This window comes from Oncorhynchus masou, chromosome 2 (assembly GCF_036934945.1).
Source record: "Oncorhynchus masou masou isolate Uvic2021 chromosome 2, UVic_Omas_1.1, whole genome shotgun sequence".
Classification (NCBI taxonomy): Eukaryota; Metazoa; Chordata; class Actinopteri; order Salmoniformes; family Salmonidae; genus Oncorhynchus; species Oncorhynchus masou.
The window spans coordinates 41,938,763-41,966,579 of NC_088213.1; the positions used below are offsets into that span (position 1 = coordinate 41,938,763).

The following is a 27,817-nucleotide window of genomic DNA, read 5'->3' on the forward strand; positions in this document are numbered from 1 at the left end:
GGTTGAAAACAGCAGAGGTGTATTTGAAGGGGAAGTTGGTCAGGATAATATTTATGAGGGTGCCCATGTTTACAGATTTAGGGTTGTACCTGGTGGGTTCCTTGATAATTTGTGTGAGATTGAGGGCATATATCTTAGATTGTAGGACTGCTGTGGTGTTAAGCATATCCCAGTTTAGGTCACTTAGCAGAACAAACTCTGAAGATAGATGGGGTGCAATCATTTCACATATGGTGCCCAGGGCAAAGCTGGGAGTTGAGTGGGGTCTATAACAGGTGGTAACAGTGAGAGACTTATTTCTGGAGAGATTCATTTTTAAAATTAGAAGCTCGAACTTTGGGCATAGATAGACCTGGAAAGTATTACAGAACTTTGCAGGCTATCTCTGCAGTAGATTGCAACTCCTCTCCCTTTGACAGTTCTATCTTGACGGAAAATGTTGTAGTTGGGGATGGTAATCTCAGAATTTTGTGGCCTTCCTTAGCCAGGATTCTGACACAGCAAGGACATCAGGGTTGGCGGAGTGTGCTAAAGCAGTGAGTAAAACAAACTTAGGGGGGAGGCGTCTGATGTTAACATGCATGATACCAAGGCCTTTTCTGTTACAGAAGTCAACAAATGAGAGTGCCTGGGGACATGCAGGGCCTGGGTTAACCTCCACATCACGAGGGTACGGCTAAAGGCTATCAAAACTGTCCGTCTAGTGCGTTGGGGACATAGAATAAAAGGAGCAGATTTCTGGGTGTGGTAGAATAGATTCAGGGCACAATGTACAGACAGGGATATGGTGGGGTGTGGATACAGTGGAGGTAAACCCAGGCACAGAGTGATGACAACAGAGGTTGCATCTCTGCACGGGCTAGTTATGCTAGGTAAGGTCATCACATGTGTGGGAGGTGGGACAAAGGAGGTATCTGAGGTATGTTGAGTGGGACTAGGGGCTCCGCAGTAAACTAAGATAATAATATTTATCCTAAACAACAGTGTGCAGGGCATATTGACATTTGAGAGTGACATGAGAGTGACATGAAGCAATCACAGGTGTTGATTGGGAGAGCTAGCTAAGGCAACAATGGGTAAGACAACAACAGCTAATCAGCTAAGACAACAACAACAGGTAAAATGGCGATGAATGGGTAGAGAAGGTCGGTTAACTACACACGGCCTGAGTTGGGGCCGGCAGATAAACAAAAAATAAACAAAATGGAATACAGTGATTAATGAACAGTCCAGTAGGCATCAGCTATGTAGCCCAGGGATCATAGGTCCAGTGAACAGCAATAGATGGAACAAGGAAGCCATGGGGTAGTCGTTACTACGCTAGCACATGGGAGACACGGTATTTAAAGTTAGCAGGCCGGGGTAAGTAGAAGCGTCTGCTCCGACGTCCAGCGAAGGCCGGTTGAGGGCACAGAGGATGGAGTTAAGTCTGCAGACCAGTCGTGGTGGTACGGCGGGGCGCCGTGTTGACAAAGGGTCCAGACCAGATGGCGAAAGAGGTAATTGTAGTTGTAGTAATTTCGTTTGTTAGTCGGAAGATGCGCCTGGCTCTCAGCTAAATGGTGCTAGCTTCGGAGCAGGGACGTTAGCCACAATAGCCACGCATTAGCAGCGATGATCCGATGCACAGGTCCAGAGCTTACGGCAAGTATCTGGTGGAGTGGCGGATTCTACCCGTGTTGGGGTAGAGGCCATCATTTGATTTACACAACATTCATTTGATTTACACAACATGCCCACAACCTGGAAGATGCAACATATTTTGGGGGGGTGAAACACAAGAAAGAAGACCAAAAAAAACGAATCGCCCCCCACACCCCCCAAAAGTCAATAATTTGTAGAGCCACCTTTTGCAGCAATTACAGCTGCAAGTCTCTTGGGGTATGTCTCTATAAGCTTGACACATCTAGCCACTGGGACTTCTGCCCATTCTTCAAGGCAAAACTGCTCCAGCTCCTTCAAGTTGGATTGGTTCCGCTGGTCTACAGCAATCTTTAAGTCATACCACAGATTTTCAATTGGACTGAGGTCTGGGCTTTGACTAGGCCATTCCAAGACATTTAAATGTTTCCCCTTAAACCACTTGAGTGTTGCTTTAGCAGTATCATTAGAGTCATTGTACTGCTGGAAGGTGAACCTCCGTCCCAGTCTCAAATCTCTGGAAGACTGAAACAGGATTCCCTCAAGAATTTCCCTGTATTTAGCGCCAACGACCATTCCTTCAATTCTGACCAGTTTCCCAGTCCCCGCTGATGAAAAACATCCCCACAGCAAGATGCTGCCACCACCATGCTTCACTATGAGGATGGTGTTCTCTGGTGATGAGAGGTGTTGGTTTTGCGCCAGACATAGCGTTTTCCTTTTTATAACCTAACCCTGATCTGTACTTCTCCACAACTTTGTCCCTGACCTGTTTGGAGAGCTCCTTGGTCTTCATGGTGCAGCTTGCTTCGTGGTGCTCCTTGCTTAGTGGTGTTGCAGACTCTGGGGCCTTTCAGAACAGGTGTATATATACTGGTGATGAGTCACAAATGTGAATGGAATTATAGGACCTCTATGGGCACAGACACAGATTCCAAATGTTTGATGTTTGCACAAATGTTTGCACCCAGACAGCACAGAGCCGCTCTCAGACAGACAGACAGACAGACAGACAGACAGACAGACAGACAGACAGACAGACAGACAGACACACACACACACACACACACACACACACACACACACACACACACACACACACACACACAATGTGGAGCCCTGTCTACATAGCAATACTGGAAAGTCCCAGTCTCAACCATACTCCCACAGTGACTAAACTTTCCGTCCATTATTTTTTTTCCTCAATCTTAGTTTTTTCAAGTCAATCCCTAGACTTCGAGAACTGCCACTGGCCAGTCATAATCTGTTATTGTTTCCATTAAACCATGTGCGATTATTATTAAAAACATTTATTCTAAATGAACTATTCAGGCTGATTTGACATTGGGCGCTATGATGGAGCTGCACTATAAATGGTTTATGTCATATGTTTTGTCAAGTTCCTTTCTCTTGCAGTTCCACTTTGTCATTGAAAAGCCATTTCAGAATAAGGTGGGTCAGGGGGACAAACCAGCTAAGGTTGCTACATTCAGAACACTAACATCGGGGAAAATGGGCGTTGTGCGGCACTGGTTAACTTTATTTGACACTTTACCAAAGCAGGGGCTCGCAAAACCCAGATACCAACTGAACCCAGCAAGTCTCACTGGATGCATGTATGCTTATGTATCAGCTAAGTTAGAGTAAGATGGAGTATAATCATTTTTACAATGGCTCTTTTGAAAAACACCTGTGAATAGCCTGCCAGACAGGATTGGGAGGTGCAGGAGAAAAAAATTAGGTCAGTTTAGTATCAATGTCATATCTGTGCAAATCCATTCAGAAATCTCAATCGAGGCCGAGCAGCTTCACTTTCTAATGGCTTCGGCAGACATGCACATTCCAGTCTGACCCTCGATCTCTCTGTCTCTCCCTCTTCCTCCCATCTCTCTTTCTTCCTTTACCTCAGTCTTTCACCCTCCTGCACAGGCCCCCAGGTGCTGCTTTGCTTGCAGAGCGACGGCGGGTGATAAATGGCCACATCTGCCTGTTCTTACTGCCAAGTGCAGCTCCAGCTTCAGTCCCTAATGTAGCCACACACAGTATCACAGGGCCACTTATCAACCCATGCAAACACCCAAGAGACTCAACTAAATCCCCAAAACTGAGATCTCAAATTCTAGTCAGGCATGTAATTGCTCATATTAAGTGCCAGTGGTAGTCCAAGTGCTGTGCTGTTTAGTGGCTTGTGAATGGGGAAAGGAAGTCAATCTGTGTGCTCACCTCAGCATAACCCCTGATCATTTATACCCACATTTTTCATGGATTTAAAAATATATAGCCATCAGTATGAGCTACTATACACCTGGCATATTTATGGGCCTAACAGGTGAGCCTTTACATTTTTATCGAATTGTGCCCTTTAGCTATTTCTACGGCAACCTGCCAAGCCCTGAGCAGGAGATGGGAGCAGATAAAGGCGCCAAGGACGAGGGTACAAGAAACGTCAGCGTTTCCGCCAAACACAAATCTAACTGTGAGGCATGCAAGCGGCCCCTCTTTCAAAGCCGCATTGGCAAATTGTTTTTTACATGCTTTATTCAGGTGGATGTGCTGAGACCAAGGCTGTTGCACCTCTCTCGGAACAACAGAAGACACTGGCTGTGTCTGAATATCCATACTAGTGTGCTATATACTTAAATTGTATTCCATGTACTCATTGTCGCATACGTTTTAGCACGTACTGTTTTAGCAAAAAGCATGCAGTACGCCACAGCCGCAACTCATTTCCAATTTGATAAGAAGTCTCTAAACTCTGAATAGAATAGGAATGGAGTTATAGGCTGATTATAGGCAGAGTATCACATTCGACCTATATCATGGCCCATACAGCCAATCTATCCTATTTAAAAAAGGACAGAAGACAGAAACAGATCATTAGGTTCCACTTCAACATACAATATTCATCCATGAAATCTAAGCGCTGTAACCTAAGTACCAGTCAAAAGTTTGGACACACCTACTCATTCAAGGGTTTTTCCCCTTATCTTTACTATTTTCTACGTTGTAGACTAATAGTGAAGACTTCAAAACTGCAAAATAACACATATGGAATCATGTAGTAATCAAAAAAGTATTAAACAAATCAAAATATATTTTAGATTTTAGATTCTTCAAAGGAGCCACTCTTCGGGCTCCTGAGTGGCGCAGCGGTCTAAGGCACTGCATTTCAGTTCACGAGGCGTCACTACAGTCCCTAGTTCGAATTCAGGCTGTTCAGGCTGTATCACATCTGGCCGTGATTGGGAGTCCCGTAGGGCGGCGCACAATTGACCCAGCGTAGTCCGGGTTTGGCCGGGGTAGGCTCTCTCTCTCATTGTAAATAAGAATTTGTTCTTAACTGACTTGCCTGGTTTAATAAAGGTTACACATGGCCTAAGATGAAGTCTTAAGTTTACAGTGCACTGCATAGTCATCACTTAGGAAGCCATTGAATAAACCAGAGCTCTGCTGTAACTAAGGAGAGTAGTTCAAATGGAAGCAGCTGTCAGGCCTGCAATAATGCATCTGGTCTTCAAAAGAAAAGTAGGTTTCCTCCCAGTGTAAAGTAATTAAAAGGTGAATGGTTTGATTGTTGGGAAAGGAGGGCTAAGTACTAACAGGAATGAGCATTTTGGGCAGCACATGAAAATACTACCGTTTTGCATTATAGAAAATAGAAACTGGGGCCTGTTTGCTCCCTTGTGTGTATTGGTGGGTGTGTCGGGGTGACAGGGTTTAATATGGTATGGGGCCTGGTGTTCTGGTAGAAGGCACAGCAAGAGAAATGCCTTCCCATCTCCCACTCCTGTCCTCCATTACGATCAGGCCCTCGTTTACTACACCCATCTGAGTGTCATGTTAATGACAGCCCTGCTGGAGATTACAGCCCCCATGTCCTTGCGGGAGTGACAAACATCTTTCAGCCCACAGTCGTTCCCATTGAGCAGGTCATGACACACCTGGTCCTCCACTGGTTGTGCTGCTCATACTCAACTGCCTCAATTAGAATGGGAAAATAATATATTTCCTTGAAGGAATACTTCAGGATTTTGGCAATGAAGCCCTTTATCTACAGTACCAGTCAAAGTTTGGACACACCTACTCATTCCAGGGTTATTCTTTATTTCTTCTATTTTCTACATTGTCGAATAACAGTGAAGACATCAAATATGAGATAACACATATGGAATCATGTAGTAACCAAAAAAGTGTTAAACAAATCAATATATATGTTATATTTGAGATTCTTCACAGTAGCCACCTTTTGCCTTGATGACAGCTTGGCACACTAACAAGTTCATTTGTGGAATTTATTTCCTTCTTAATGCGTTTGAGCCAATCAGTTGTGTTGTGACAAGGTAGGGGTGGTATACAGAAGATGGCCATATTTGGTAAAAGACTATATTATGGCAAGAACAGCTCAAATAAGCAAAGGGAAATGACAGTCCATCATTACTTTAAGACATGAAGGTCAGTCACGGAACATTTCAAGAACTTTGAAAGTGCAGTCGCAAAAACCATCAAGCGCTATAATGAATCTGGCTATCAGAACCAGAGTTCATTAGAGTTAACAGCCTCTGAAATTGCAGGCCAAATAAATGCTTCACAGAGTTCAAGTAACAGACACATATCAACAGCAACTGTTCAAAAGAGACTGCATGAATCAGGCCTTTATGGTTTAATTGCTGCAAAGAAACCACTACTAAAGGACACCAATAAGAAGAAGAGACATGCTTGGGCCAAGAAACATGAGCAATGGACATTAGACCGGTTGAAATCTGTCCTTTGGTCTGATGAGTCCAAATTTGAGATTTTTGATTCCAACCGCCGTGTCTTGGTGAAACGCAGAGTAGGTGAACAGATGATCTACGCATGTGTGGTTCCCACTGTGAAGCATGGAGGAGGAGGTGTGATGGTGTGGGGTGTTTTGCTGGCGACACTATCTGTGATTTATTTAGAATTCAAGGCACAATTAAGCAGCATGGCTACCACAGATTTCTGCAGCGATACGCCATCCCAGGTTTGTGCTTGGTGGGAATGTCATTTGTTTTCACCAGGAAAATGACCCAACACACCTCCAGGCTGTACAAGGGCTATTTGAACAAGAAGGAGAGTGATGGAGTGTTGATTCAGATGACCTGGCCTCAACAATCACCGACCTCAACCAAATTGAGATGGTTTGGGATGAGTTGGACCACAGAGTGAAGGAAAATCTGCTAACAAGTGCTCAGCATATGTGGGAACTCCTTCAAGACTGTTGGAAAAGCATATGCAAAGCTGTCATCAAGACAAAGGGCTTACTACATGATTCCATGTGTGCTATTTCATAGTTTTGATGTCTTCACTACTATTATACATTGTAGAAAATAATAAAAATAAAGAAAAACCCTTGAATAAGTAAGACGAACTCGTGGACACCATGTTTTATTTCTGCGTGCAATTTGAAGGAAGTTGCTAACTAGTGTTAGTGCAATGACTGGAAGTCTATGGTAACACCAAGCATGCTATTAGATACCATAGACTTCCAGTCATTGTGCTAATGCTAGTTAGCATTGGGATGCAAAACTACCTCTAACTTCCTTCATACTGGATGCAGAGACATAAAAATGGTGTCCATGAGTTTGTCTGACTCTGGGGAAGTTGACGGCCAAAATCCCAAAGTAGCCCTTTAATGGACACCTACCCCTGGGCCACCCACAATGTCAGCCACTTAACCCATGTAGTAATAAATTCTTCCCTGCTGTAAAACTTATCCCAAGAATCAAAGGCCATGGAAAGATTGCCAAACTGCTTTCAATTACCTACAATATAATCTCAAGACTTTCAATTATTCTCAGAATATTTTTTTCAAAGTAACAGTTATAAAGATATCCGTAGATATGAGGGAGTTAACAGAGGTAGGAAATTAGCTGAAACTTGGCCTCACACCAATCAGTGGGGCCTAAAATACTTTAATTCACTTTCCAAACACACAGAATGAGAAATGACCCAGAGGGGCCTCCAGTCACGGAAAAGCCATCTCATTGGAGACTGACAAACAGCCCTGGGACAGAAATCAAAATGGCTTCCCTGCAGACACAGTGAAGGAGCTGGTGGGGTCTAATAGGTGCCAATTCCAGAGTGGTGAATGGGTTCACTGATGCAAAGCTACCCTGACAGTTTGAAACAACCCAAGCGAACAATACATAATAGATGCAAGAGGAAAACTTTTTATTTAATTCTTTTCTCTCTTTTTTCCCTCTTTCAATTTTAGCATTGTCTGCCATACTACCCATGGAGTCAAATGGAAAGTGACAACATACTTCAAACTCTTTCAGACAGTGCCCGAGTGTGCTGCTGTCCAGGGGAAGAGTGTAGTCAGTATTGACCAGTCCCCTTTCCAGTGTTCTGAATCAAGGGGTCTGGCTCAGGAGAAGAGAAGGAGGGCCTCAAACCTTCATTGTTGCGAGCTGATAAAGAGATTAGGGCACTGTGAAAAGAGGCAGGACTGAATATCCCAGCATCTGAGATGCCTGTATGAAAGGGCCATTGTGGCCCTGGTACACATCCTGCCTTCCCTTTAACACTTGACAACCAAAACAGTGGACAAGAGAATTCCTGTGTCAGACAAAACACTCCTTTTTCGCACCAAAGGTTTATCAGCCACATTTACAAATGTATGCCTTTGTGACCAAATAATTCCCCATTAGCAAAGCTACTAGAAGCAGAACTAAATCAATTATTCACAGATTCGCTGGTCTTAATGGTTAAACAAAGAAATAAAACCGTCTTCAAGACCACATGACTGAGTGCAGAAAAATACGTTGATCAAAAAGTGCCACAGCATCAGTATGAAAACATGTGGTGGCAAGGTTTTTTCCTCTAGCCTTTGTGTGTCACTGTGTTTGACTGGTTTGTGTGGTTAGAATCTGCACGTCAAAAGCAGAGAAACCATTTGAGTGGGCCACCAGATGTTCCATTGCAATGGGATTCACATGCATACAGCCTCTTCCCCCTTCCCTATTCATTCCCATACAATTTCCCCTGGAGGAAATTAGAACGTTAGATGTGCAAATTTAAATAAACAAATGAAATCAATGATACTCCATTTCCTTATTATAATGACAAATAAAATAAAAAATGAGAAACGGGAGAAAATAATTTGTATACCTATACAATTTTAATGCATACAGGATGGAAACGAAGACCAAATTATACCACAGTACATAGCCTGCATCCTTCTTCCACACGAAGTAAACTGCATGAATCAGGCCGCGGGGGGGCGGGTATTTTAGTTTCATAATTCATATGAGACAGATTTCGTTCCATGGATAATTCTGAAGCTCAGAAGATCGCTGGAACAAAGCTGTGAATGCCAAAGACCACAAGAAAAGGTTTTCAATGAGTCAACAGACAATGAGTTCATCTGGTCTCCTTGGTTCACCCCAGTATGTTAAGGCGTATAACGCCCTAACAGCTGCTACAGTATGTGCTGACTGCACTTCCCTTTACATGTGTGGTAACTTTCCGATGAATTCAAAAACCTTTGTCTCACCAACTCCCTTTCCTCTGAAATACATGCTCACTCTTGGAACATATGCAGCCAGTCCAAGGTTTACATCATAGTTTATTTTTACATCAGTAACACTACATTACATTCTCCAGACAATTCCTAATGGGTCTTTGGATAGAGCCTTTTATTTCAACTTGTAGAGCTGATCCCTTTGTGTAACCTTCTGCTGACATTGTGACCCCTTCTGAGGCAGAGGGTGACCAAAGGACTGAGACCACTGGGAGCAGAACCTGATTATTCACGCTCCAAGGAATTGTCTGAAGGCAGGATCGAAAGTATTAGTATACATTTCCAAAGTTTTTAAGACCACGTATATCTCAGTTATAGCATGGAGGTCTTAGGGCCCTGTTGTGTATTACTGTCCTTCAGCTGTGACTGATAAGATGACGCCTGGTCAAAGTGATCTTGGATTACCCAAGGAAGACAGGCCTACATCACACAGACACATTTAATTCAGTATTTAAAAAAAAAAGATTTGTGAAAGGTGCTGAGAGGAGAGCCTGGCTGACTGGTGGTGTGCTAACAGACTGATGAGGGATAATACCAACAGAAGAGGCTGATAGAGCTGCTGCTGAGCTCTGAGAGGAGGGGGAGGCCTGAGATGAAGAGTGAAGGAAAAGCAGCCAACAAGTGCTCAGCATGTGTGGGAACTCCTTCAAGACTGTTGGAAAAGCATTCCAGGTGAAGCTGGATGAGAGAATGCCAAGAGTGTCCAAAACTGTCAGCAGGACAAATGGTGGCTACTTTGAAGAATATAAAATATATTTTAACACTTTTTGGTTACTACATGATTCCATATGTGTTATTTCCTAGTTTTGGTTTCTTCACTATTATTCTACAATGTAGAAAAGAGTAACAAATTAAGAAAAACACTTGAATGGAAGGGTGTGTCCAAACTTGACTGGTTCTGTCCTTCCCCAGAGTAAGATGAACCATTTTTATGTTTCTGTGTGCAATGTGAAGGAAGTTGCTAACTAGTGCAATGACTGGAAGTCTATGGTAACTGCAAGTAAGCTAGTAGATACTATAGACTTCCAGTCATTGTGCTAATCCTAGTTGGTATTGGCTCACAAAACTACAGTATCTCTAACTTCCTTCATACTGGATGCAGAGAAATAAAAATGGTATCCCGGAGATTATTTGACTCTGGGGAAGTAGACGGCCAAAATCCCAAAGTATCCCTTTAAAGGACACCTACCCCTGGGCCACCCACAATGTCAACCACTTAACCCATGTAAGTAATAATGTCTGCCCTGCTGTAAAACTCATCCCAAGAAACAAAGACCATTGAAAGATTGCCAAACTGCTTTCAATTACCTACAATATAATCTCAAGACATTATTCTGTGCATTATTCTCAGAAGAAAAGTTTTCAACTAACAGTTATAAAGAAATCTCTAGAATTCTGACTGAAGTTTGCAGAGAGCTAGAGGTAGTGAGGTAGCAGGTGGACAACACTAAGAAAGGCCAGGCAGCCTGAGATGAATAGGGAGAAGTTTCACAATCCTTTATTACAGATAGTGTGACATTTACAGTCCCTACTCTGAGGGGAGAACACGCCGGACACAGCTTTTGGCCTTCACTTTATTACAAGCAGCACCTCCACAATATACACTCACCGGAGGGTTTATTAGGTACACCAACCCATTCACGAAAATGGATCTCCCCTACAGACAGTGAGTCACGTGGCTGTGGCTTGCTATACAGTATAGAGCAGGCAGACAGGCATTGAGGCATTCAGTTACTCTTCGATTGAAAATTAGAATGGGCAAAACGAGTGAGCGAAATGTCTTTGAGAGTGGTATGATCGCCGGTGCCAGGCGTGCAAGGATCCAGTATCTCAGAAACAACCGCCCTCCTGGGTTTTTCATGCAAGACAGTGTCTAGGATTTACAGAGAATGGTGCGACAATCTAAAAACGTCCAGTCAGTGGCAGTCCAGTGGGCGAAAACAGCTCGTTGATGAGAGAGGTCGTAGTAGAATGGCAAGAATCGTGCAAGCGGGCTACAAACAGACAAATAACAGCACAGTGGTGTGCAGAAGGGCATCTCGAAATGCACAACTCGTCGGTCCTTGTCACGGATGAACTACTGCAAGCTGACGACCACACCACGTTCCACTCCTATCAGCTTTAAAACGAGAAGAAGAGGCTCCAGTGGGCATGCGATCACCAACACTGGGCAATTGAGGAGTGGAAAAACATTGCCTGGAACATGACAGTGAGTTCAGTTTACTTGAGTGGCCTGCGCAGGACACAGACCTCAACCCCATAGAGCATCTTCGGGATGAGATGGAACGGGCTGTTTGCAGCATGAATGTACCACCATTAAATCTGCAGCAACTGCGTGATTCCATCACGTCAGCATGGACCAACATCCCTGCGGAACGTTTGAGACACCTTGTGGAATGCCAGTTCTGGAGGCAAAGGGGGGTCCGACCCTGTACAATGGGCGTACCTAATAAACAGACACAATGAAGAAAATAAGGACAGTGAAAATGAAAAGGCCTATTGAAATATGTGTTGCCTCTTACAGTCTCAATCTATCAAGCTTCCAATCCAATTTCATACGTTCTATTGCGTTTCCAATGTTACTCTCAAAACCCTGCTTTCCCCAGAGAAACACATTATTTATCCTAGCTACAGTACCTCCCATGGAGTAGCCCAGAAAGTTGGTGAAAATAAGACCCTTTTCAAAGTGTTTTCAGACAGTATGGGAGGACTTTTCCAAATATAAGCCAGCATCTCATTCAAAATGACATACAAACGAATGCAAAAGAACCAGACACTGTGAAACACTGTTATTTCCACCTGCCATTCTCTGTTACTTTGCTAAATTCAGCTAATTTCACAGGCTGCTGAAGCAACTGATTCACATTCAAAGATGGAATATGCATCCATGATTAACATGGTCTCTTTTCATATCTACAGACACAACTTTCGAATAGCTACACATCAACAAAAATTTGAACAACAAGCAGGTTGTGATTCTCAGTTTGGTTTCATTCATTCTTTCATAATCCTCCAAGATTTATAATTAGACCATATAACGATGAGTGCACATCTCTGCAAAGTTTAATTGCCCTGAATCTCACACTGCCAATAGGCACAGCAAAGGATAAAAGGAAGGAAGCTAGAGTATGCATTAGCTGATTATGCAAATGTGCCACCATATGCCAGCAAATACTGAATGAACCCGGTGCTCTTAGCACTCTGATTGCAGACTACGGGTGATTTATAAATCAAAAAGATGTTATCTTAGCATTAGAGCACGGGGGGAGGATGGGCTGCACAGTTAGTGACTGTGTGTTCCATCTTCGTGGTTCCTTTTAAACAGGAACGCTTTCCCCTTTGAGCTCTTTCTGTTTAGGTGCTTTCTGTTGTTGACTGGGCTGGTGTAGGGGCAACCAACAATTAGGGTTATTGCAGATGTAGAGTGGGTGTAATGGAGCCTGTCATTGCTAATCAATTCCTCCTCCACCCCTTACCAGGCTAAAAAGGAAAGTAAGAGGTTGAGGTTGATTACAAGGTGCACCTCCGAGATCCTTAAGATGATTGTTTTCAACCAGGGGTCGGCATTTATACTTCGGTCTTCGGTCAATGCAACAGTGTTTTCTGTATACGTTTAGCTGTCAGCCTTTCCATAGTAAACCAACACCGTAATGACATACTGCATAGCTGTGCTGAATGAATGGAATCCTCTGTGCAATAGTATATTATTAAAAATGTCAAAAGCACCATTGTTCAGCTAGCTCCTTTATTTGTCCCTTCCCTCGCTCCTCTCGGGGCCCTTGCTTATTTAACCTACAGTACAATGGCATTAGATGTCAAGTGCAAAGTCCTAGCACAATTATGCACGACACGTCTGCTAATGAATTGGAGCAACAGTGCAGAAAAGCACCATGCAGTGACTGTCAGTTGTCAGTGAAAAACAAACCGACTGTACCCAACAAACTGCATATACACTTTTATAATCTTTGAAATGGAAAAGCTATGCTAGTCACCTCTGCTCTAAGGAAAGTAGGGCTAAGAAGGTATCCTAAGGCCTGGGAGAGAACTCAGCCATATTACCATACAGTATATTGAAGCTAAATCCCTTATGGACTGTGTTTTATTTTAAAAGGTCAGCTTGTCCATGGCTCTTCTCAAAGCAGTGTCTTTCGATTATGCCATGAGAAAATTGATTTAGGAATCAAGTTTGAACTGAAAATACAGGACGTATTGCATACATTCATACCGTACATTTTCTATTCATGGACTAGTGGTGGGATGCAAGCATAATATATCAGAGAATATTGTCAATGCCTATTGTCTTTTTCTTGGAAGACAAAACATTGTGGTAGTGACTTCAGCAGTGGTACAGATATGTACATACAGTGCATTCGGAAAGTATTCAGACTCCTTCCCCTTTTCCACATTTTGTTACGTTACAGCCTATTCTAAAATGGATTAAATAAAACAATCCTCATCAATCTGCACACAATACCCCATAATGAAAAAGGCTTTTAGATTTTATTGCACATGAAAAAAATATATATAATCCTTATATACAGAAGTATTCAACCCCTTTGCTATGTGACTCAAAATTGAGCTCAGGTGCATCCTGTTTCCATTGATCATCCTTGAGATGTTTCTACAACTTGATTGGAGTCCACCTACTGTAAATCCAATTGATTGGACATGATTTGGAAAGGCGCACACATGTCTATATAGGGTCTCACAGTTGACAGTGCATGTAAGAGCAAAAACCAAGCCATGAGGTCGAAGGAATTGTCCATCGAGCTCCGAGACAAGATTGTGTCGAGGCACAGATCTGGGGAAGGGTACCAAAACATTTCTGCAGTATTGAAGGTCCCAGAGAACACAGTGGCCTCCATCATTCTTAAATGTAAGAAGTTTAGAACCACCAAGACTCTTCCTAGAGCTGGCCACCCTCCCGACCACCCTCCCAAACTGAGTAATTGGGGGATGGACACTCTGATGGAGCTCCAGAGTTTCAGAGATGGGAGAAGCTTCCAGAGATGGGAGAACCTTCCAAAAATACAACCATCTCTGCAGCACTACACCAATCAGGCCTATAAGGTAGAGTGGCCAGATGGAAGCCACTCCTCAGTAAACACACATGACAGTGGAGTTGCAAAGTTAAGCCTGGGAATTTGGGGAATTTTACTTACAATCATCAAAAAAGTTAGCTTATAAGAGTGAACCTTTTTTGTGGGATACACATAAGGCAATTCTGGTCTTGTGGCATATTTTGGTTAAACTATCCCCAAATCAATGGAATTGCAACCCTCTGCATACACAGCGCATTCGTCCATCACATGTGCAGTGCACTCTTCCAGCTGATTCTCAAGATCTTGCAGACTAATGAGATGCTATTGAGCCCACACTACTACACTGTCTGAGCCAAGGACTACATGCTTTCTGGTGAGTTTCGATTACAATACTGGGTGGGGTGAATATATTTTATAGGACATACATGATTTTTTGTTAACTAGTAAATAGTAGTCCTACAGCAAAGTGCATTTAAATCATTTCTAACTTGATAACAATTTCTGCAAATTAGCTTTTGCTTCCATGTGGGTTTTAGCTTGCTTGAGCCTGCTAACTGAGGAGTGTTAATTCACCTGTTACCATTCATGTTTCATTTTAAAACATTTATCTTACAAAGTAGTTGTTTAATCTAACTGCTTAACTATTTATCTGTACATGGATTTTTTAATTTTTTAAATTTTTTTTACTCTTTTTTTTCATCTTTACTGGAAAATGCCACAGGCACTATATGATCTTTGGAGACATTTCACTGCAGCTAATGTAGAAGGAAAAGCTGTGTGCATTTGCAAATACTGTTCCAAATCATATGTGAAGAATGCAAAAAAGATGCAGAAAAATCTGGCCAAGTGCATAAAGTTCCTCAGTGCTCACAAGAAGCAACATCTGACAAAAGTCCCTCTACTTCTATTAGAGGTGAAAATCATGAATCAGACACCTAATCGAGAGCAACAGCTCATGTTCCTCCTGGAATCAGAAGTTTTTTTGACTCAATGGAGGAATGTAGTCAGAGAAATGCTGATGAATGTCTTGCTTGAGCTGTGCATGCAACTGGTTTACCTCTGATGCTCACAGTCAATGTGTATTGGAAGATATTTCTGAATGTTCTTCACCCAACATACACCCCTCCAACCAGACATGCTTTATCTACTAATTTGCTGGACGCATAGGTCAACAGAGTTTAAGTAAAGGTCAAGCAAATCATAGAGAAAGCAGACTGTATTGCAATCATCTCTGATGGGTGGTCAAATGTTTGTGGGCAAGGAACACTTAACTACATCTCCACCCCTCAACCAATATTCTACAAGAGCACAGACACAATGGGCAACAGACACACCGGTCTCTACATTGCAGATGATCTGCAGAAGGCAGTCATCAATGACCTTGGACCACTGAAGGTATTTGCACTGGTGACAGACAATGCTGTGAACATGAAGGCTGCTTGGTCTAAAGTGGAGGAGTCCTACCCTCACATCACACCCATTGGCTGTGCTGCTCGTGCATTGAATCTGCTCCTCAATGACATCATGGCACTGAAAACAATGTATACACTCTACAAGAGAGCCAAGGAAATGGTTACGTATGTGAAGGGTCATCAAGTTATAGCAGCATTCTACCTCACCAAGCAGTGAGAAGAATAAGAGCACCACACCCATTGGGGTGTTGTTGTCATCATGTTTGACAGTCTTCTGGAGGGGAAGTAGTCTCTCCAAGAAATGGCCATATCACAGTCTGCCAATATGGACAGCCCCATCAAGAGGATCCTCCTGGATGATGTATTTTGGGAGAGAGTGGTAAGCAGCCTGAAACTACTGAAACCTATAGCAGTAGCCATTGCACGGATTGAGGGAGACAATGCCATCCTGTCTGATGTTCAGACTCTGCTTGCAGATGTAAGAGAAGAAATCTGTACTGCCTTGCCCACTTCACTGTTGCGCCAAGCAGAGGAAACCGCAGTTCTGAAATACATAAAAAAGTGTGAAGACTTCTGCCTGAAGCCCATACACGCCGCAGTGTGCATGTTGGACCCCAAGTATGCTGGCAAGAGCATCCTGTCTGAGCAGAGATCAACAAGGCCTATGTTTTCATCACTACCATGTCTCGCCACCTTGGCCTGGATGAGGCCAAGGTTCTTGGCAGTCTGGCGAAATTCACTTCCAAGCAAGGGCTTTGAGATGGAGATGGGCTATGGCAGTCATGCCAACATATCTCATCAGCCACCTGGTGGAAGGGACTTTGTGGATCTGAGGCTCTTTCCCCTGTTACCTCCATCATCCTCCAAATCCCACCAACATCAGCCTCCTCAGAGTGCAACTGGTCCTTGTTTGGGAACACATACCAAGGCACGCAACAGGCTGACCAATACAAGGGTTGAAAAATTGGTGGCCATCCATGGCAAATTTGAGGCTAATTGAGCCTGACAACAAGCCATCCTCAACAAAGTTGGAAAGTGACAGTGATGAAGCCTCGGAGTCTGATGTTCAAGAGGTGGACATTGAGGAGGTCCAGGGAGAAGACATGGAAGCCTGAGAGGAAGCTTTAGTTTCTAGACTATCATTTTACAGATGTATATTGAAAACGTTTTTGGGAGATGCGAAGGATCATTGGGGATCATTCAATATTCCCTTTCTTTTGTTGTTCAGTGAAATCATCCCATGTGAAGAGTCAACTAATTTCATTACAGTTCAACTAAAAAAAATTGTTTTCTTTCTATTGGAAGTATTTAATAATTTGCAATTAAGTCAAGGTTTAGGTTTCTGTCTCCATATGATATGGTAAATACATCCAATGCAAAAAATGTCTACATTTAAATTAATTAATTTGCATATAATTCCGTTAATTCCCATATATTCCCGTTAATTCCCATAGAAAGTTTCCACCTCTGAATATTCCCCTAATTGTGCAAACCTACATGACAGCCCGCTTGGAGTTTGCTAAATGGCACTTAAAGGACTTTTAGAGAAACAAGAATATCTGGTCTGATGAAACCAAGATTGAACTCCTTGGCCTGAATGCCAAACAAACAGCCAAGACAATGCAAGAGTGGCTTCGTGACAAGTCTCTGAATGTCCTTGTGCAGTCCAGCCAGAGCACAGACTTGAACCCAATCGAACATATCTGGGTAGACCTGAACATCACAATGTGTTTGTCACTTGAACGTACAGTGAAATGCTTACTTACAAGCCCTTAACCAACAATGCAATTTTAAGAGAAATACCCCCAAAAAAACAAAGAAATAAAACAACAAATAATTAAAGAGCAGCAGTAAAATAACAATAGTGAGGGTATATTTACAGGGAGTACCAGTACAGGGGAACCGGTTAGACAAGGTAATTGAGGTAATATGTACATGTAGGTCGAGTTATTAAGGTGACTATCCATAGATAATAACAGAGTTATTAGTAAGGGTGGAGGGGGGGGGGGCAATGCAAATAGTCTGGGGGAGCCATTTGATTAGATGTTCAGGAGTCTTATGGCTTGGGGGTAGAAGCTGTTTAGAAACCTCTTGGACCTAGACTTGGCGCTCCGGGTACCACTTGCCATGTGGTAGCAGAGAGAACAGTCTATGACTAGGGTGGCTGGAGTCTTTGACAATTTTTAGGGCCTTCCTCTGACAACGCCTGGTATAGAGGTCCTGGAAGCTTGGCCCCGGTGATGTACTGGGCCATACGCACTATCCTCTGTAGCGCCTTGCGATCAGAGGCCAAGCAGTTTCCATATCAGGCAATTATCAAACCTGTCAGGATGCTCTCGATGGTGCAGCTGTAGAACCTTTTAAGGATCTGAGGACCCATGCCAAATATTTTCAGTTTCCTGAGGGGGAATAGGTTTTTTTATGCCCTCTTCACGACTGTCTTGGTGTGCTTGGACCATGTTAGTTTGATGGTGATGTGAACACCAAGGAACTTGAAGCTCTAAACCTGCTCTACTATAGCCCAGTCGATGAGAATGGAGGTGTGCTCGTTCCTTATTTTTCTGGAGTCCACAATCATCTCCTTTGTCTTGATCACGTTGAGGGAGAGGTTGTGGTACTTGCACCATACGGTCAGGTCTCTGACCTCCTCCCTATAGGCTGTCTCATCGTTGTCAGTGATCAGGCCTACTACTGTTGTGTCATCTGCACACTTAATGATGGTTTTGGAGTCTTGCCTGGCCGTGCAGTCATGAGTGAACAGGGAGGACAGGAGGGGACTGAGCACACACCTCTGAAGGGACCCCATATTGAGGATCAGCATGGAGGATGTGTTGTTACCTACCCTTACCACCTTGGGGGCGGCCCGCCAGGAAGTCCAGCATCCAGTTGCAGAGTGGGGTGTTTAGTCCCAGGGTCCTTAGCTTAGTGATGAGCTTTGAGGGCACTATGGTGTGGAACGCTGAGCTGTAGTCAATGAATAGTATTCTCACATACGTAGGTGTTCCTTTTTGTCCAGGTGTGGAGTGCAATAGAGATTGCATCATCTGTGGATCTGTTGGGGCGGTATGCAAATTGGAGTGGGTCTAGGGTTTCTGGGATAATGTCAGCCATGACCAGCTTTTCAAAGCACTTCATGGCTACAGACGTGAGTGCTACCGGTTGGTAGTCATTTAGGCAGGTTACCTTAGTGTTCTTGGGCACAGGGACTATGGTGTTCTGCTTGAAACATGTTGGTATTACAGACTGAGACAGGGAGAAGTTGAAAATGTCAGTGAAGACACTTGCCAGTTGGTCAGCGCACACTCACAGTACACGTCCTGGTAATCCATCTGGCCCTGCGGCCTTGTGAACGTTGACCTGTGTATAGGTCTTACTCACATCGTCTGCGGAGAGCGTGAACACGCAGTCGTCCGGAACAGCTGATGCTGTCATGCATGTTTCAGTGTTACTTGCCTCGAAGCGAGCATAGAAGTAATTTTGCTCGTCTGGTAGGCTCGTGTCACTTGGCAGCTCTCGGCTGTACTACCCTTTGTAGTCTGTAATAGTTTGCGAGCCCTGCCACATCCGACGTGCATCCGAGCCGGTGTAGTAAGATTCGATCTTAGTCCTGTATTGATGCTTTGCCTGTTTGATGGTTCGTCGGAGGGCATAGTGGGATTTCTTATAAGCTTCCGGGTTAGAGTCCCGCTCCTTGAAAGCGGCAGCTCTACCCTTTAGCTCAGTGTGGATGTTGCCTGCTGTGCAGCGACGCTACCCATCAAACCTGACAGAGCTTTGAAAGGATCTGTAGAGAAGAATGGGAGAAACTCCCCAAACACAGGTGTGCCAACCTTGTAGCGTCATACCTAAGACTCAAGGCTGTAATCGCTGCCAAAGATGTTTCAACAAAGTGCTGAGATAAGGGTCTGAATACTTTTGTAAATGTGATATTTCATTTTTTTTTTATTTTTTTTATTATAATTCAAACATTTCTTAAAACCTGTTTTTGCTTTGTCCTTATGGGGGTATTGTGTGTAGATTCATGAGGGAAACATCAATTGAATCCATTTTAGAATAAGGCTGTAACGTAACAAATCTTGGAAAAAGTCAAGGGGTCTGAATACTTTCCGAATGCACTGTATATTCCATGAAAGTTTCTCCATGAGCAGGCTCATTCTTACACAAAAAAGAGCCTGCCCTGAATCCACATGAATTGTGTCCTTACATGAAAGAGGGAAGATAGATGAAGCGTCAAAGAATGTTGAAAGAATGCAGATATATTGTGCAGCACAAGCTGATTGCAGAGTTATACATTAGTAGCCTTAGCCTGCCAAGGATGTTAAAGATAGATACTGTCTCCACCATTGTCTATTAAGAAGAATGCACTAACCGTAAGTCGCTCTGGATAAAAGAGTCTTCTAAATGACTAGAATGTAAATGTAATAGGAAAGTCTGTCATTAGGTTTTCGAAGGTCAGGGTGAAATTCAGCCAAACCCTCTTGTGACAAAAAGCCTTCCAGTTGACAAAAGATACTCAAGGCAAATGTACAGTACAACACTTGCCATTCTCAAACGATTATGGAATTGTATCATTTTGTGTGACTTTTACCCCCTTTTCCCAAGTGCATATGATCCAAAAAATGGATAGACACAGAAGTTATGAGGGGGAATTTGTTAGAACATCATATGACAAGCATCAAGCTTAAAGAAAAGCAATAGGATAATACGCCATTTGATCAAAGTGTGAATGGTACATCAGAGAAAGACTGTGCATGTTGCTGCCAGACATCCAATCCAGTTCAGCCAACATGTCCCCTACAGGAAACAGGAAGGTTAATAAAGGCATTAAAATGTTCCTGAGAGGCCTGGTTTAATGAGTGGATAATTCAGACTGCAACGCTGGTAGTGTAAATGAGGCCCTACCTAAATCAACCCCATAATCAGTTAAGCTTACATGCAGCATTTGGCAAGTTGGCCTTCAGTAATGTTAAAGCTTGTGCTTTTGACACACATATGGACACAGTTTGAGCATGTGTCCACATATCCACACTCACATAGATGCTAATGCTCATATCATACACACAGCTTGTGCACAGCTTCAGAGTTGATCACCAGCAATAAGGCGTGACATATTCCCGTGCACTTTCAAAGCTACCCTTCTATACACAAGCTCCAGAGAGTATTATAAACTGGGTGGTTTGAGCCCTGAATTATGATTGGCTGGTATGACAAAAAGTTTAGTTGTACTGCTCTAATTACGTTAGAGCAGTAAATGATCTAATTACGGACTTAATAAAGGTATCAGTAGTCACTTTAAATGACGCCACTTTAATAGTGTTTACATAGAGGTATCACTTGTTTATGTGATAATGTGTACATATCCTACATTACTCATCTCGTATGTATATACAGTATTCTACACCATTTCCTGCATCTTGCCTATGCCGCACGCCATTGCTCATCCATATATTTATTTGTACATATTATTATTCATCCCTTTACGTGTGTGTACTTGTGTATATAAGGTAGTTGTTGTGAATTTGTTCGATTGCGTAGTCAGAACTAGAAGCACAAGCATTTCGCTACACTCGCATTAACATCTGCCAACCATGTGTATGTGACCAATAAAATGTGATTTGATTTGGTAACCAGTTTATAATAGCAATAAGGCTCCTCGGGGCTTGTGATATATGGCCAATATACCACGGCTAAGGGCTGTGTCCAGGCACTCCGCATTGTGTCGTGGGTAAGAACAGCACTTGGCCGTGAAATATTGGCCATATACCACACCTCCTCGGGCCATATTGCTTAATTAGGACTCCTCCGGTATGTTAATCAGAAGCATTGCATTAAAATACAATGTTAGAAAGCAAAACATATTTCTACACAAGTTAATGTCATGAAAAGGCACCCCAAGGAGAAGGTGGCCTCCATGTTGACACCCTTGAAATAGACATTGACTCACACATAGCCTTGCACTTAAGGGTGAAGATAGAAACTAAATACTTGATATGGCCTTACGAAGAGTCCTTTCAGGTTACAATGTTGTACACTAAAGGTGGCATGGAAGGAACATGGTGTTCTGGTCTTGTATTAAGCATCTTTACACACTCCGGGTCAAGTCTACCAGCCCAAGTGCTCCTGTTTTTCTTGTACAAAGGTGTAATTTATGTCATTTACTTGGACATTCCTACATGTGCTATTATTGTCTTATTCAGCAACACAACAAGTATGTACATAAGTAGAAATAAGTCATGTTAATATCGCTTGAACATGAAATCACTATCAATGATGCTCTTGAGGGTAAGTGACAGTGTTCTGTGCGCCCACATAGCGATTTACCCAGCAATATGCGGAGTGCAACAACAAGGACTGCTTTGAATAGACTTAGCCACGGTCCTACTTTCATCAGTGTCAAGCAATATTAGTACTGCATAATTCTGTAACTGTTTATTAAATCTCTAATATGTCCATCCACTATCGATGCTGTAATTAGTTTCTGGAAATATATATAAACACTATTCAAGATTATTCTTTGTCCAGAATGCTTCGTTAAATGAGACCTGGTGGTTATTCTATTACTTGACTATTACTATCTTAATTCATCCTCAAAGTCATCGTAAATGTCCATCTAAAAAAAGTCCAAGAATAATGTTCAACCAGCAATGCTGTAATACCTTGCTTTCATGTCCCATTGCCTGTGCGATAGATGGCGTGGGCATATCATGACTGCCTAAAAGCCACGTCGCCTGACCTTAATGTCTGTCACATGACCTGAACGACATGTAAACGACATAAACGCACAGGGAATGTAAAGAAGCCCAAGCAGTAGACACCGAATATCTTCTGTCTTGGATTGTGAAATGGTGGGGTAACCTAATCTAGGTCCCACGGCATGAGGAATGTGATTCAATCCAATCTGTCACCCGACTAGCTTCTGATGGAGGGACACAGACGTCCCATATCAGCACACTATTGGACATTAACAGGGAAGCAGGGGTAAGAAAAGGGGTCACGTATTCAGATAACTTGACGTCTTAATTAGGCTGCCATGCACCCCCAGGGGGTCCAAGGTCTAGGTGACATCCACTAATAATTATCCAGGTACTGTGTGTTTAAAAATTGTCATATTGTCAAGTCAAGTAATTTGTAGACTACCTTATGATTAGAATCCATACTAAAAGACAAGGCCAAACAAGACTTTGTGCTTTACTGCCAAAATGTATGACAATATTCAAATATTTCTTTCAGCTCAAGGTCGGCAAACTGAGCGCTGTTTATTTCCATTTAGCTGATGGCTGTGCATGGAGTCTACATTTTAAAAAGGGCAAACTTTGAAGTCCTTCCTTTTTTTCCGAAGTAGAAAAATAACTCATTGAAAAGCTCCAGTTGGCAGTCAAAATAACAAATGCCTTTATTCATTGAAAATGATGGAGTTTCTTCCTCGATCGACCCACAGTAATGTGGAATTGGAATAGCACAGCGTGGAGCAGAGCAGGAAACCGGTGCCCCATTTTTCTCCCCTCCCCAGAACTCCAAGGTGGTAACGTGACACCGAAGGTAACAGAAGCCACTGAAAGATGTTAATCCTGACAAAGTGCCACAGCATTAGCCAGAGCCTCTGTTAGATTGAATTCACCATCCCCTGGGACCATGGGCAACACCGGTGGTGGCGCTCCATCTTTTTGAGTGGCCCTCAGAGACTCGTGCCGAGGTACTGTAAGCAAACCGGGCCAGCTGTCCACAGAACAACAGCACCCTCTATTGATTCCTTGAAAACATTTATTTTCTTCCTCTGGAGGTTTCAAGACTGTTGCCTGTACCTGTAGTTATCGAGGTCCATTCGGTTTTGTCATTCAACTATTTAAGTCTGGTCAGTCAGAAACTAAACCGATTATTCAGAGAATTGTACAGTTAACAGGTAGGCTAACTATGATTCTGATTATTATTATTTTTTTCAAAACTGATTTTAAAATGTTTTAGTGAATTTGAAATAGGCTATAGAATAAGCGATGAAGCAATCTATGCGATTCTTTGATCTATGTATATGTCAACTATTTTCAGCAGTCAAGTCACACACCAATGCCTCAGAGTTGTGATTGGACTTAAGCCTCCTCTGATGTGACTCATTCCCTTCTGGTTGTGCTGCTCAAAAGATTTCACCATCAAGCATTATTACACTTTCTTTTAAAATTAATTCATTATTGTTTCAACAAATTAAGCATTGGGAATTTATTTGAGGGTTAAAACCACCATGAAGTACAATTAATTCAATTATAAAACCCTACGGTGTGCATTCTTTCTTTTCAATGCCTTGTTAGGGCATAACACAGATCAATAATATCAGTAAAAGCATGTTCAATAAGAAGAACGTTAAATTAGTATGGTTCCTACAGGAGCACATGAAGGGAAGCAGAGCATACATTTCGCTGAGCAACAGTGCGGTGGGGATATAGAGGGGGAGCGGGTGGAGGGGAGATTATTTTCATCTTGAAAGCAGCAATCTTGAGCTGTGGACGTGAATACTGAGGGTTCTGTGAATACATACAGTCGATGCAATGGACCAGCTACAAACGCTGATTTCTTTAGGCTACCTTCTCCCTATGAATAAAACATATTGAAAACATTTTACAATGCCTGTGAATTCTGAAATTCACATTTCACATGAATTGCTGAGTAGTTGAGCAGAAAATGTGCACAAGGCTATATCGCCTTGGTTAGAGACGCAACAAGGGGAAATTGTTTTTGCCCCATTCCGTTTGTATTCAGCTGTAAATGATACACCAACCTGTTATCACTAAAACTGTTACTCAGAAGTAGGCTAAACTAAATATTCAAACGACTGCTATCAAAGGGCAATAAATACAAAAAATACACAATTTAAGAAATTAAACTGACTAAAATATAATATAATAAATTACGAAAAAAACGTATTATGAATGGAGGCAGGAGAGAAAGTGTAATATCGTCCAGCATTAAAATAAATAGAATATAAATTATATTTGGCCATCCATCCAATTCAGGTCAATTAGCTATTTAACTACAAACTCTTGATAGGAAATGTATGTCCGTATACCCTACACTTCCAGAGAAAGTTACCGTGTATGCTATTCGTCACAAAAACTTGAAAATGGATTGGTGGGGCGCAAATATGTAGTACAGCCTACCCGTGTCAAACTAGCCGTGAATAGTCCATGTGTCATTGGACCGACAGGTTACCGATTAGAAACGGAGGATGTATGAAAAAGTGAACGACACGAGATAATTCGATATAGGCTTTGTTTACAGTCCTGATGAGAATCAAAATACCCCCCAAAATAACCCCAATTTACTGCATTTAAAGTGCTGGACATACAATGGACACAGTCCACTCAGATTACGTATTACATGTATAAAAAATGTCGCATCTGAGGGGTAGGCTTTATAATTTGGAAAAGCAATTCCGGTCCAATCGCATGACTATCACAATTTCCAGTTGAAATCACTCCAGAAATTGCACAACACAACTGTACTAAAATACTTGGATAGGACGAAAACTATGGGCTAAATCCCTTACCTTGCTTGGAGTGAAACCAGACTCAATGTTGTCAGTCCACTGTTTGTCCCATTAGCAGCTCCAGACTATGACCACTTCTTTATGGCTATGAACATCCAACTCGACCCGTCCTTGCGATATCACTCCTGGTCCAAGCGCCTCTCCTCCAGTCAGTTCCACTGGATAAGAGAAATAGAGTGGACCGTTTGTGAAGACAGTGGAACTAGACGCCTAGGGCGAGTGTGGTATCAAGAGAAAAGGAATAAACCCGTAGCATCCCCAACGAACAATCCGGTGCAGCCGTTTAGGAACGCACGTCCTCTCCAGCTTTCTAGTGAAACGAAATGAAGCTCGCAGATCTTAGTAGCAATGCAAGCAGGATGTCTTGCCGAGGGCGCCTAAGTAGAATCACCCCCCTTTTCCACTTCCTTGCGATACCAGATGGAAGCAGTTTCGCATCTGTCGCACGTTTCCAGACCCAAACAGTGCAAGAGAACAGCACGAATGGTTACACTAGGTTTAGAAATCTTCGTCCAATCAAAAGAGGCGGATGGAAGTAAAGCCCTCCCTGGAAACCGAGGACACTCTAGGGAGATGGAGACAAAACTCATCTTCAAAATAAATGTACATCAAATGAAAACAAAAACTTTCAGGGTGAATAAAGTGAAATAGTTACAATGCGAAACAGTTTTGCTTCCAATTACAGGTTAGCTTCCCTTCATTATTACCCCTACTAACCTTAACAGCCCACTGTACTACGGCCTATGCTGCAATGGTTGAGCCATTGTTTAATCAGGCTGCAGGGAAATACAACCAAATTAAAGGAAAACTGTAGCTTATGGTAGCACATAACATTACGTTGCTATTAGTTAATAAAACTGTAAGCGGATACCATTTTAGTATTAGCTTTTTAACTGCATAGAAACGTTGTGAGCTGTGGTAAAGTAGCTGACATGGGTGTCTCACGGCCAAGGGAGGTGGCATGTAGGTGCTGGACAAGTCTTTTAGGAGAAGTCAGGTGTTTTATTTAAAGCCAGTTGATTTGTGTTTAGCAGTCAAATTGAATATACACAAATGGATCCAGAAAATATTTGTACAAAACTTGATGTCTACCTCCTAACTCTCACCCTAAGGTCTGAAACAGACGGTCATAAATAGGCTTACCGGTTGTCAACCCTTGTACCTGGATTCAGTCATACCGACTCACTTCTCAAGAGAGGTGATGTTACGTGCATCGCTCTAAAATCCAATGAAATCCAATTGTGTTTGACACATGCTTCGGAGACAACAGGTGTCGACTAACAGTGAAATGCTGGGTCCTTTTACAACAATGCAGAGTTACAGTGGGGCAAAAAAGTATTTAGTCAGCCACCAATTGTGCAAGTTCTCCCACTTAAAAAGATGAGAGAGGCCTGTAATCTTCATCGTAGGTACACTTCAACTTTGACAGACAAAATGAGAAACAAAATCCAGAAAATCACATTGTAGGATTTTTAATGAATTTATTTGCAAATTATGGTGGAAAATAAGTATTTTTTTTGCCCCACTGTAAAGGTAATATAAAAATAAAAATAAATACAATTTTGAAATAGTGACACGAAAGACATCACACAGCAGACCTATTACACTCATAACCATGGCATGACATTCCAAGCTGAATCAGCATAGAACAAATTGTGCATACCTCAAAGCAGAAATAATGAAGAGCTCATACGTTTATATTCTCAGAATAACAAACAGGGAGATATTAAACCCCTGCTGGAAACATTGTAACAACTGGTAGATACGTTGGCAAAGTGAGTAATATAATACTTTTAATTACCGCAAAATGTATAATAATTAGCGGACCATGTACACTAAGTGCTGACAATGTTTCATAAACCGAATGCTTGTATGAAAGTTGGCTAAGGTCTAGGCTACCACCGAAACAAGTTGAATGAAGCTGTGCATATCTCCAACCACAATAGGCTTAGCACTGAAAGTGGTTAGAATGACTTTAATAGTGTTGCTGTTTCAAGTAGCTACTGGCATAGCTGTGGGAAGTGGAGGTGCTGAGGGTTGTGCAGCACCCCCTGAAAAAAAAAATACATATTAATACTAAGGGACTTTCAACGTGGCACCATCATAGGATGCCACCTTTCCAACAAGTCAGTTTGTCAAATGTATGCCCTGTTCGAGCTGCCCTGGTCAACTGTAAGTGCTGTTATTGTGAAGTGGAAACGTCTAGGAGCAACAATGGGACCGCCGAGTACTGAAGATCATCTGTCCTCAGTTGCAACACTCAACGTATTTGGGTTTCCATGGCTGAGCAGCCACACACAAGCCTAAGATCACATTTACAAATCTGTTGCATTTCCAAGTGTCGGCTGGAATGGTGTAAAGCTCGCCGTCATTGGACTCTGGGGCAGTGGAAACTCGTTCTCTGGAGTGATGAATCACGCTTCACCATCTGGCATTCTGACAGAGGAATCTGGGTTTGGCGGATGCCAGAAGAACGTTACCTGCCAGAATGCATAGTGCCAACTGTAAAGTTTGTTAGAGGATAAATAATGGTCTGGGGCAGTTTTTCAAAGTTTGGCCCCTTAGTTCCACTGAAGGGAAATCTTAATGCTATAGCATACAATGACATTCTAGGATGATTCTGTACTTCCAACTTTGAGGCAAT

General features: G+C 42.5%; 1 protein-coding gene across 1 annotated transcript in view; it reads right to left on the minus strand.

Annotated features, from left to right (window-relative positions):
- Window positions 1-25,623, minus strand: part of LOC135504977 (cadherin-11-like) — a 77,529-nt gene extending 51,906 nt beyond the window's left edge. The window contains exon 1 of the mRNA XM_064923963.1: window positions 25,174-25,623. The gene's annotated coding sequence lies outside the window, so the exon portion shown is untranslated. The remainder of the gene's footprint in view (window positions 1-25,173) is intronic.
- Between the last annotated feature and the right edge of the window lie 2,194 nt (window positions 25,624-27,817).